The 10,201-nt window shown below is 39.1% G+C and overlaps 2 pseudogenes; both read right to left on the minus strand.

Annotated features, from left to right (window-relative positions):
* Positions 1-4,591: 4,591 nt before the first annotated feature.
* On the minus strand, positions 4,592-5,996 carry LOC113199599 (glucose-6-phosphate exchanger SLC37A1 pseudogene; annotated as a pseudogene).
* Positions 5,997-6,720: 724 nt separating this feature from the next.
* Positions 6,721-8,531, minus strand: LOC113199598 (GTP-binding protein 4 pseudogene; annotated as a pseudogene).
* Positions 8,532-10,201: the final 1,670 nt, after the last annotated feature.

A 10,201-nucleotide genomic window follows, 5' to 3' on the forward strand; every position in this document is an offset into this window, starting at 1 on the left:
AATGCTGAATGTTTTCTCTGATTTAAGAATGCTGATTCATAATGTGGTTGGTATGGGGGTAGGACATGGGTGGATTAGATGAACTCTAGATAGGACAAAGGAGAGGAAGGGGAAGGGAAGGGGCAGGAAGGTCAGTGAAATGAGATGGACATCAATACCCTAAGTATATTGTATGAAGACAAGAATCATGTGACTCTACTTTGTATACAACCAGAGATATGAAAAATTGTGCCCTATATGTGTAATATGAATTATAATGCATTCTGCTGTCATATGTAACAAATTAAAATTTTAAAAAATATTAATTTGAAAAAAATCATGAGGGACTGGGGTTGTAGCTCAGTGATAGAGCGATTGCCTAGCATGTGTGAAGCCCTGGGTTTGATCCTTTGCACCACATAAAAATAAATAAGCAAAATAAAGGTATAAAAAATCATAGGGCTGGGGCTGTAGCTCAGTGGCAGAGCACTTGCCTAGCATGTGTGAGGCACTGGGTTTGATCTTTTGCACCACATAAAAATGAAACAAATAAAATAAAGGCATGCTGTCCATCTACCAAAAAAAAAAACCTTTTTAAATCATGAAAGTTTGTTTCATCCCTGATTATAATATTTACATCCCATATTACATTGATTTAAGCTAAAAAGAAACTTTACCAATCAGTTAATTTTTAAATTACTTTTTATTGTGGAGACTTTTAAATATGCACAAAGATGGAGAGACCAGGCAATGAATCCCCATATTTATATCCCAGCTTTAGCAAGTATCAACTTGTGGCCAATTTTGTTTTGTTCATGCCCCCACTTCCTCACTTCTCCCTTGCATTACTTTGAAACAAATCCCATACATCATGCAATTTCATCTGTAAAATAAATTCAGAATAAATTTTTGGATAACTTTTATTAAACTATTTTTTCATATATGTAACCAGAAGTTTTTAATATCTAAAAATGAACATATTGGCAAAATCCCTAAATAAATTTAAGAAAGGTAAGTCATAAGAATAACTATTTAGACGTCTGAATTTGCATCACCATCTTTGATACCCAGGCCACATCCATCCCTTCACCTCTCAACATACCCACTTCTTTGTGTTTCTTCTGTTCTAATCATGTGAGATCCCTCTTGCATTTTAATCTGACCTTGCCACTACATAAATGGCTAGGTGCCCAAAAACAAATGATATACTTTTTTCCTGCTTTGGTTTCATCTACTATCAAATGGGTTGATTATCTCCTCTGGGAAAAATAATATGAAGATAGCTACAGTAGTTGTCATAAAAAAAAAATGTGCTGCTGCAAATAATTCACAGGAAAAAGATACTAAACATTTCATTTGAATGTTTTAATCTGAAAGAAGAAACTTAAGCTTTATTTATATTTATACACAGGTTGTCACTGGAGCCTTCACATGTTCTGTATGCCATGTAATTAGAAATGAATTTCTTTTCATTTATCGTCTTGAGATTTTTGTTCCTGAATTTTAGGATTCATATCTCTCATTTGTTCTGGGAAACTTGGGCCATGATTTCTTTGAATAATGAAAAATAATGTCTATATCATTCCCTTAAAGTCTCATTTTGGAACTCTAACACAGACTAGTGCTGCTAACTCTGCCATGTATGTGTCTGAACTAGTCCTTAATATTTTCCAATTCTTCATCTTTCTCTATTGCAAGAGTATCATATCTATATCAGGAGCATTTTCTCCTATATATTTAATAGTATATATTAAGTCTACTTTTGGTTGTATCTCCCCACTTCCTCTTTTTACCTCATTCACTGAGATTTTTTCAAAATAGATTATCATATTTTTATTTCTAGGTTCTATTTGTTTCTTTTCTAGATCTACTCAGGTCTTTTTTAAAGTAGTCTTTATATTTTCAACATTCTCTTTATTCCTTTAATCATATTATGCTATTGTGTTTAGTAGAAAACATTCTAATTTTATAGTCTGTACACGATACTTCTACTACTTGAAGTCTTTATAGTGTCTATTTGTTTCATTCTTTATGTTTCCTCTCACTAGTGAGACCTTGCTTTTTCATGTGTTGGTAGCTTTTTAGCTCTTATTTGATCAAACTTGATCTCTGGGAAATTTTTCAGGCCCATACCAATGAATACTCCTCCAGATATGGTTCATCTGTGTTTCTGCCTTATTCCTTGGGATACTAGCAACATGACACCATTTTAAAATATATTGTAAGTTAGAGTTTTCCTAAACTGGGCCAATTTTAAAGGAGCATGTTTTCTCACTATGTCTCTTTTTGCAAGACAGATTTTAATTTTTATTCTCTCTTCATTTAGGGTGTAGCCCTCTGGTGTCCTGATTTTACAAAGACAGGGTCTTTAATTCTTTAGTCCACCATGCATGGACTCAGATCACTCCTCTTCCACAACTGAGTGTTACAACTGAAACACCAGGTCAATAGAACTAGATAGAGTCCCCTGAGCAAAATGCACCTCAATGTCCCCTACCTCTTAGTATCCCTGATGTGCCCTCATTTGGGGCCCCCATGGATATATCCCTTTTCTTGCCATGTCAACCACAGATTTTTAAGCTATATGATTAGTTCATCACCAAAAACCTTAAAGATTATTAAGTTAGTATATCCAACACCTGACCCTAGTTCCTGGTTAAAAAAAGAGAGGGGAAAATCACTCGAAAAGTGGTTTCCATTGGCTCAAGAAGGAGCTCAGTGATAGAGCATTTGCCTAGCATGTATGAGGCCCTGGATTCAATCCTTAAAAAGAAACAACAACAAAAAAAAGTAGTTTCCTTTCAAGTTTTCATCTAATTCTGCCTCTGAAGTAAATATGAAACTCATCAAATTCCTCCTGAAATAGAGGCCTGGTGATTCTCAATTAAAAGTACAAGGTATTGGTGGGGAGTCCAGCAGATCTAGGAGGGTTCTTTTGATAGCACTTTGCCTCACATTTAAAACTATTGCTAAAGAGCACTATCAGCTGGCAGTGATCTGCATGGTAAGAGCTGTGATTGGGAACCAGTGCTAGCACAGGCCGTTCAGAACAGGGAAGGTGAGGGGCCTATAAGGGGAGCCCAGAGCAAATCCTTGTTTCAAAGTGAACCTGAGAATTTAGTTTTTTCAAGGTTTGGAAAAAAACACTGTAACCAGATAAAAAGAATCACATAATTTGATTTATACAAAGTATTGCATTTTGGAAGGAAACTCACATTTTCTTCCACCCTTCTCCCCTCCAAGGCACATAGACTCTTCTCACCTGATGCTATTTGTGCAGAAAATATTCTTAAGGGGGTCATTGATGTAAATGGTGCGGACTTTTAACACTTCTGAGCTTTGCAGAGATTGTTGGCAGCCCATCCTTTTCTCCACCTTCTGATTACCCAAGGAAAAATGAGTAGATCCTGCAGCAAGAAGAAACAGGGACATAATGCAGAAATGCCAAGGCAGATACACTCATGCCTTCAGTTCTGTAATCTTTAAGCACAGGATCTATGAAAAAGTAATACAGCTCTTTGCCCAAAATATGAGAGACAAAGGACAAAGGAAATTGCTTTCACACTTCAAAACAAATTACAAAGCAGCTAAAAAAATAATGGAAATAAGACATTTCCTTTAAAAGAAATTAAATATAGGTATTGTTGGCATTATTAAATGAGAGCTCAAAAAGACTCATTTTTAAGTTGATAATAAAACTGGAGAAAGGCTTTTTAAATGATCTGAAAGAGCTATGAAAAGAAATGAACAATACAAATACTTCAAGAAAAGGAAAACCACATAAGATGCAACTCAAATAGTAGACAGATAAAAAGAGGAATGTGTTGCATAGACTATAGAAAACTAAGTAAGATGATATGAAAAGAGCAAAGAAGATTGGAGAACAATTACAGATGTAGGACAAAGGATATCCAATCGGTGCATGTTTGTTGTCCTTGAAGAAGAAACAAACAAAAAAATTCAAAGACATGGTAGAATAAATTTTTCATTAAAGGAAGACATTTTTATGAGAACAATATAACTCAGGAAAATGGGATTCAAAACAATCAATGCTAAGGCCCTTGTTAGTAAAGTTATTAATTTTTAATAATGAAAAAAATTCTTAATCAGGAAACCATTGAAGTTCTTACAGAAATTGGAGGGAGAGTGAATATAAAAGCCACACTGAGACTGTACCACAAACTTTCAAGCTACAGGTAAGAAATCAAATATCTTACCAAGAGATGAATGAAATGAGTCTGGTAGAAAACTGTGATTTTTTTTTAAATACAAAAACAAAACTTTAGATCATGAGTGAGCATTAGGACCAATCTTCCTATTGAAATGACTTTAAATGCTATGTTTTAAACACTTTTAAAATCCTTGAATAGTCAAGATAGTATCTACCATCAAGCCAAGATTTATTCAGAAGCAAAAATCTAGAGAAGCAGGATCATCCTAAGTGGCTGTCACACACCATATTTGAGTACCTGGATGGACTCACATCTGCAAGCTTGGGCAGGCTAGACCATCTGTCCATTGGCTCAGTTAAGGCACTCAGCAGTCCCCTGGACCTGCCACTGCTATCCTGAGTTCCATATCTGTTTAAATAGACAGTTTGTAAAGGATGGGCTCAGCTGCTGTCTCCACAGAACAGAAGAGCTTGGTCCCCCACCACCAGCCCTGGACAGCTCAGCTTCTTATATATGAAGCAGATCAGGAACAGCAAGGCACAGGCATATGCAAACATCAGTGCATACAACAGGTGGCTCCTCTCAGAGAGAGAGATGACTCCTACCAGCAGAGGGCTCTGGGCAGCTCCTACAGACCCAGAGACTGCATGAGAGTTCCCTTTCAGACGCTTATGAGTCCCCAGGTCGGCAGAGAGGATGGTGGTGATTAGTACCTTCAGCGCCCTGCCCAGGCCCCTGCTAAACACCATGGCTACAGTGTCTTCTAGGCCCATCTTGCTGATGATGGAGTGGAGATCCTGGCCACACTGAACAAAATGGAGAGCTCTCCTGCTTTATTGACATTAAGGTGATCTGCGCTGGTGATGTACGATGGAAGCCAAAAGAGGAAAGTGAAGCTGACCTGCTCGGCAAACAGCCCAGAGAGAACTCCCACACCAGGGATTCTCAAAGGCCCAAGTGAAGCTGATGAGGGCCAGGAAGTTGCTGCTGTCACCAGGGAAAACAACCACATAACTTGGGCATATGGGACTCTTCCCCTAGGACAGTAGTAAGCACTGCATCTCTGGGTCCGGGAGCCTGTTCCTTTCACTGTGTAAGGTTGGCTTCTAGAGTCTACCTCTGTTTGTTAGATTCTCATAGCCTTTTGAAAGTGTGGACAGGGAGGAAGAGCATCTGATGTCTTTCAGATGTTGGATGAGAAGTAGAAAGCACACTATTCCTATGGCTGCCATGATGGCCCCAGGCACAATGAAAGACAGGTCCCAGCACAGGAACACCCAGTAGCCAGCAATCAAGGAGTCCAGAATATTGCCCGCCTAGGTGTGGGCATTCCATGAGCTCACCTTCCTTTTCCAGACCTGCTGTGGAGGCAGGTGAGGAGCCTGGTGGTCTGCACCAGTGGATGAATGATTTGAGTTACCACATAAAATCCGCAACTATGGATATGGTAGAAATACCCCAATACAAACAGGGTGGTTAAGGGCCTGGCCAGCATCTCAAACATCAGATAATACCTAATCAATAAGCAGTTCCCCGATTATGCTGCTCAGGTACATCCCAACAACATCAGCACACAAGGGGTATTAATCCAAGGTGCCAGGCAACTGCTGATAGTTCTTCTCCAATGGGGGCCAGCCACGGTGAAGGGGACTGCATGATGCTCTTGGTTGAGCCACTGAATCTGCCTCCTCCCTAGCAGCACCCTTAACTATGCTGACTCACTTTCAAGATGAGTGAAAACTTTCATACAGTGGGGGTAAAAACAGTCCAAATGAAAATGAAGATTCTGTAGCCCAGATCCCTGGAGGAGACAATGAAGCGGATGCCAGGGAGGAGTTGAGCCATTTACTTGGAACTTCAGTCATAAAATAAGATGCTTCATCTTATTATGGATGATTGTTATTTTTTTTCTTCTGAAGGTTTATTTTGGATAAAATAGTTGAAGACAGATTACAATGATATATTGTACAAAAAGACTAGAAAATAATTTAAGAGAGAATTTTAAACATAGGGTTCTAACACACTCATAAGTGGATATGCCTCCTATCCTGCAGGGGAGGGCTGGTAGCCTCTGTCTACGCCCAACAAGTAGAGTGCTTCTTCACAAAAAGGGCTCTTCAGGTGTGATGATCCAAATCTCCCTCTTGCAAAAGTGTTTTCTCCATCAAAACAACCAAGTAACACCAATACTTCTACTTCTGCAAATCTTCCCTAGCAGTTTGTTGAAAGTCTATTATCTATTAAGTCAGCTACAAGGGATGGCTTTATCAAGTTTTTACTTTATTAGGCCATACTTTGTTTCTTTGTGATTTTGTTGTTGAAAACTTGACATCTGAAGCTTACATGGTGACTCTGAAGCAAACACTCCGTTAAATGCAGAAATACCATCTACTCAAAATTATAGTATCATGAAGTGATCAAAATTTCCCACACCTATATATGGTTATCCAGTTTTCAGGAAAGAAAGAAAGAACTTTAGTTACTTGCACTGTCTTTTCAGTTACTAGATCATGATTCCAATTTCATGAAACCAAACCAAGAATCAAACAGTAACACTCTAGGCAACCATGTCAACTGAAAAGGATGCTATCTCCTGTCCTTTTTACCAGCTTTCCTCTTTCCAGAGAGTAAGTGCTTGGGCTTCATATCAAACACATGTCTATCTGCCTCCCCTTCCTTCCCCAAGTGATTCATCTTCTTCTGAGCATTCTTCATCATAGTCTTGGTTTTCTCCACCATCTTGACATCCCGAAGACCAGAAACATCACGTGGAGGTCGAGACTGGGCTACAGAAGAGGGAGGAACAGATTCTTCCCGCTTTCACTTCCTAGTGACACTCCGAGATTTTCTTGCCTGGACTGCATAGTGGGCATGGTCTTTATCATCCAGGTCAACACCAAGACTACGCATCTCATTTTCCAAAACTGTCTGCTGAAGTTTCTTAGCAGTTCGAGGCATCCTGGGCCCCTGTGTATCCTTTTCCTTTGATTGTAGGATTTTCAGCTTCTTTTTTTTTTCTATAATTTGTTTTGCTAGCTGTCTGATTTCCATCATTTCCTCAACTTCACTTTCAGATTCACTATCATACTCCCCCACAGCTGTTCTTAGCTCTTCTTCTTTTTCTAACTCTTCCAATTTCTTCATGATGGCAGGATCAATATAATCAGCTACATTATGGCCTTCCCAGATCTCTGGTATCTTATCATATTTTTCAGATGAATTCATTAAATCCCAGTATTTTTGAAGATCCAAAATATAATCATCTCCCATTTCCAGCTCAAGATCCTGTTCCCTTTTCTTCTTGGGCTCCCCAATTTCCATTCTCCTCTTGCGTGCCACTACTCCTTCTGGGATGAAAGGGGGCCTCTCCTTATCATCTCTCTTGTTAGGCACAGCTAAATGCAACCTGTTCAGCACATCATTCACTTTGTTTCCTTTCATTTTTGTTTCCACTCGGTGTGCCAAAAGCCTGTCACAAGCCTCTGTTTTAACTTTAATAACACCTTCCTCAGTCAGGGTAGTGGTCTCTATTACAGGGAATCCTTCGGCTTGCAAGTCTACAAATATTTTCTGATCATCTTCAGAAAGTTCAGCTATTCGTTTCACATCACATTTGTTGGCTGCAATTATGAGAGGCTTATTGATAAAGAGAGGTCTGATATTCTGGGAAAGTTCTAATTGCCCTTTCAGCCCATGTCCACACTGTTCAGACAAGTCCATCCCATACAGAACTGGAGCTCCAAGGTGCGCCAGGGCCGTGAGAGCCTGCATTTCAATGGTGTTCGGATCCTCCAAAGGATGATCCGAAATCCCTGGAGTATCTACAACCTGCCAACGCAGATACTTATAATCCATGTGCCCAACAAACAGAGACTTGGTGGTAAATGCATCGGGCTGAACATGCACATCTGCTCTCGTCACCTTATTAATGAAGCTGGATTTCCCCACATTTGGGTACCCACACAAAAGCAGAGTCCTTGCATTTGGGTCAATGGTTGGCCAGCGGGATAAATGCTGACGCCCTTGTTCCAGATATTCCAAACTGTGCCTCTGCCGCTGGATAACGGTGCACATTCGCCCAAGGGCAGCACGTTTCCGCTGCTGACAGCGGTAGAGAGAATCGCCCGACTTCATAAGCCGGACATGATCTTTAGCAACACTGTCCACTGAATTTTTGGCAATATTAATCTGTCCTAGAGCCAACTTGTAATGATCCTTGTCATACAGAATATTCATCAAATCAGCATAAAATGGATGGATATCATCCAATTTGGGAAAATCTGTTACCATCTGTGAGAGTCTGTCATGGTAATTCTGCTGAGTAAATGTGACTTTTCTCATATAAGAATGTCTAATGCGATGAATTTGGTAATGTTTATGAATCACTGTTGGAGTCTTCCGTTGAGTCTTCGATGATGTCAGGTCGATAAAGTCCTTGGTGGACGGCACCACCGTAATCTTCTTGAAGTCGTAGTGCGCTATGCTGGCGGCGGGTTGCACCAGGAGGATCATTGTTATTTTCATCATCTTATTATGATCATGGATCCTGGCTCAGGCCCTGTCTCCAGCGACACCACCTGGAAGCCACAGGGCCAGTATGCCTCTTGGTCAGGTCCCCATCCGTGCTGGCACAGGGCCTGGACCTCACCGCGGAGGCTCACGCACCACTCATGCTCCGCAGGCAGCACCTCCAAGCTCAGAGGTTCCACAACCCTTTCGTTTTTCCGGTGTTCAGAGTGCTGGGGGCCCACAAGCACCCCTCTTCCCCACAAGGGCACAGAGTTTTGAGATGATGAAAAAGTTCTTGCAGTAGACAGTGATGACAGTTACATTAGCGAATGGGCTTAATGTCAATGGACTATAGACTTAAAAATGTAAAATGGAAATTTTTTTATAGATTTTACCACAATAAAAAATATTATGAGATATTAAACAGTGCTGAGGGACAGAAAAATAAACCAAGGGAAAGCAAGAAATATGCAGTATATCTACCTAGATCAGGTAAGCCATGAGTGGCATTTCAAAATAATAGGAAAAGAATGTGTCATTCTGCAAATGATGCTGGAATAATGAGTTAGCACTATGGAAAAGTTTGGAAAACACTACTCACAAAAATACATTCCAAATAGGTCAAAGTTCTGAAGACAAAAAGCAAGACCTTAAATATTGAAAACAAAATAGTGAAATCTGTATGTCAAAATATAGGAAATATTTTTTCAAGAAGGTTCAAAAACTACAAACCATAAAATAAAACACCAATCTGACTTCATTAAAATGAAGAAACTTCTGTGCACTAAAATAGTAAAATAAATTTTTAAAGCAAGTCATGTACTTCTAGAATATATTTTTAGTGCAGAATATTGATAATGGTTATCCACTAAAAAAAAATTTAAACATCAGCAAAAGATATGAATAGGCAATTGATTTAGAACAGAAAAAGAGAAGTGATCCATAATTATATGTAAATATGTTCAAATTCAGTCAGGCTGAAGCTAAAAATTAAAGAACATGACAAAGTCAAAGATTGGCAAGGACTTGGGGAAGTAGAAACAGACATAGTACAAGCAGGAGTAAAAATTGACAGGCATTTTAGAGAGAGCAAATTTGGATAGCACGTGCCCTACAATTCAGTACTTCCACCTGAAGTTATAAATTTCAAAAATTCCTAGACTGTTCAAGCAGATATAAACAAAGATGTTTTACATCTTTGCAACAACTTTAGCTGTTGTTACAAATACCCATCAACAGAAGAGTAGTTAAATAAAACCCACATTCTTCATAAGCTGATATGTTGCTACGAGACAGTGACTCATCATCAATAAATAGAGGATGAAAATGATATACATGATAGATCTCAAAAACTTAAGTGCTGTGAAAGATGTGTCCTCTATTAAGTCACTTTTAAAAGCATGTCTACAGTATTCTGTCTCATTTGAGGATTTATAGATGTAGTTTTAAATCTAAAACCAAACACAACACATTCATAATCAAAGTTGCAGGAGTCAAGGACAGGAGGAATGAGCCTGGAGATGATGGTTAAAAGGTGATTT

This window comes from Urocitellus parryii, chromosome 2, assembly GCF_045843805.1.
Source record: "Urocitellus parryii isolate mUroPar1 chromosome 2, mUroPar1.hap1, whole genome shotgun sequence".
Lineage (NCBI taxonomy): Eukaryota > Metazoa > Chordata > Mammalia > Rodentia > Sciuridae > Urocitellus > Urocitellus parryii.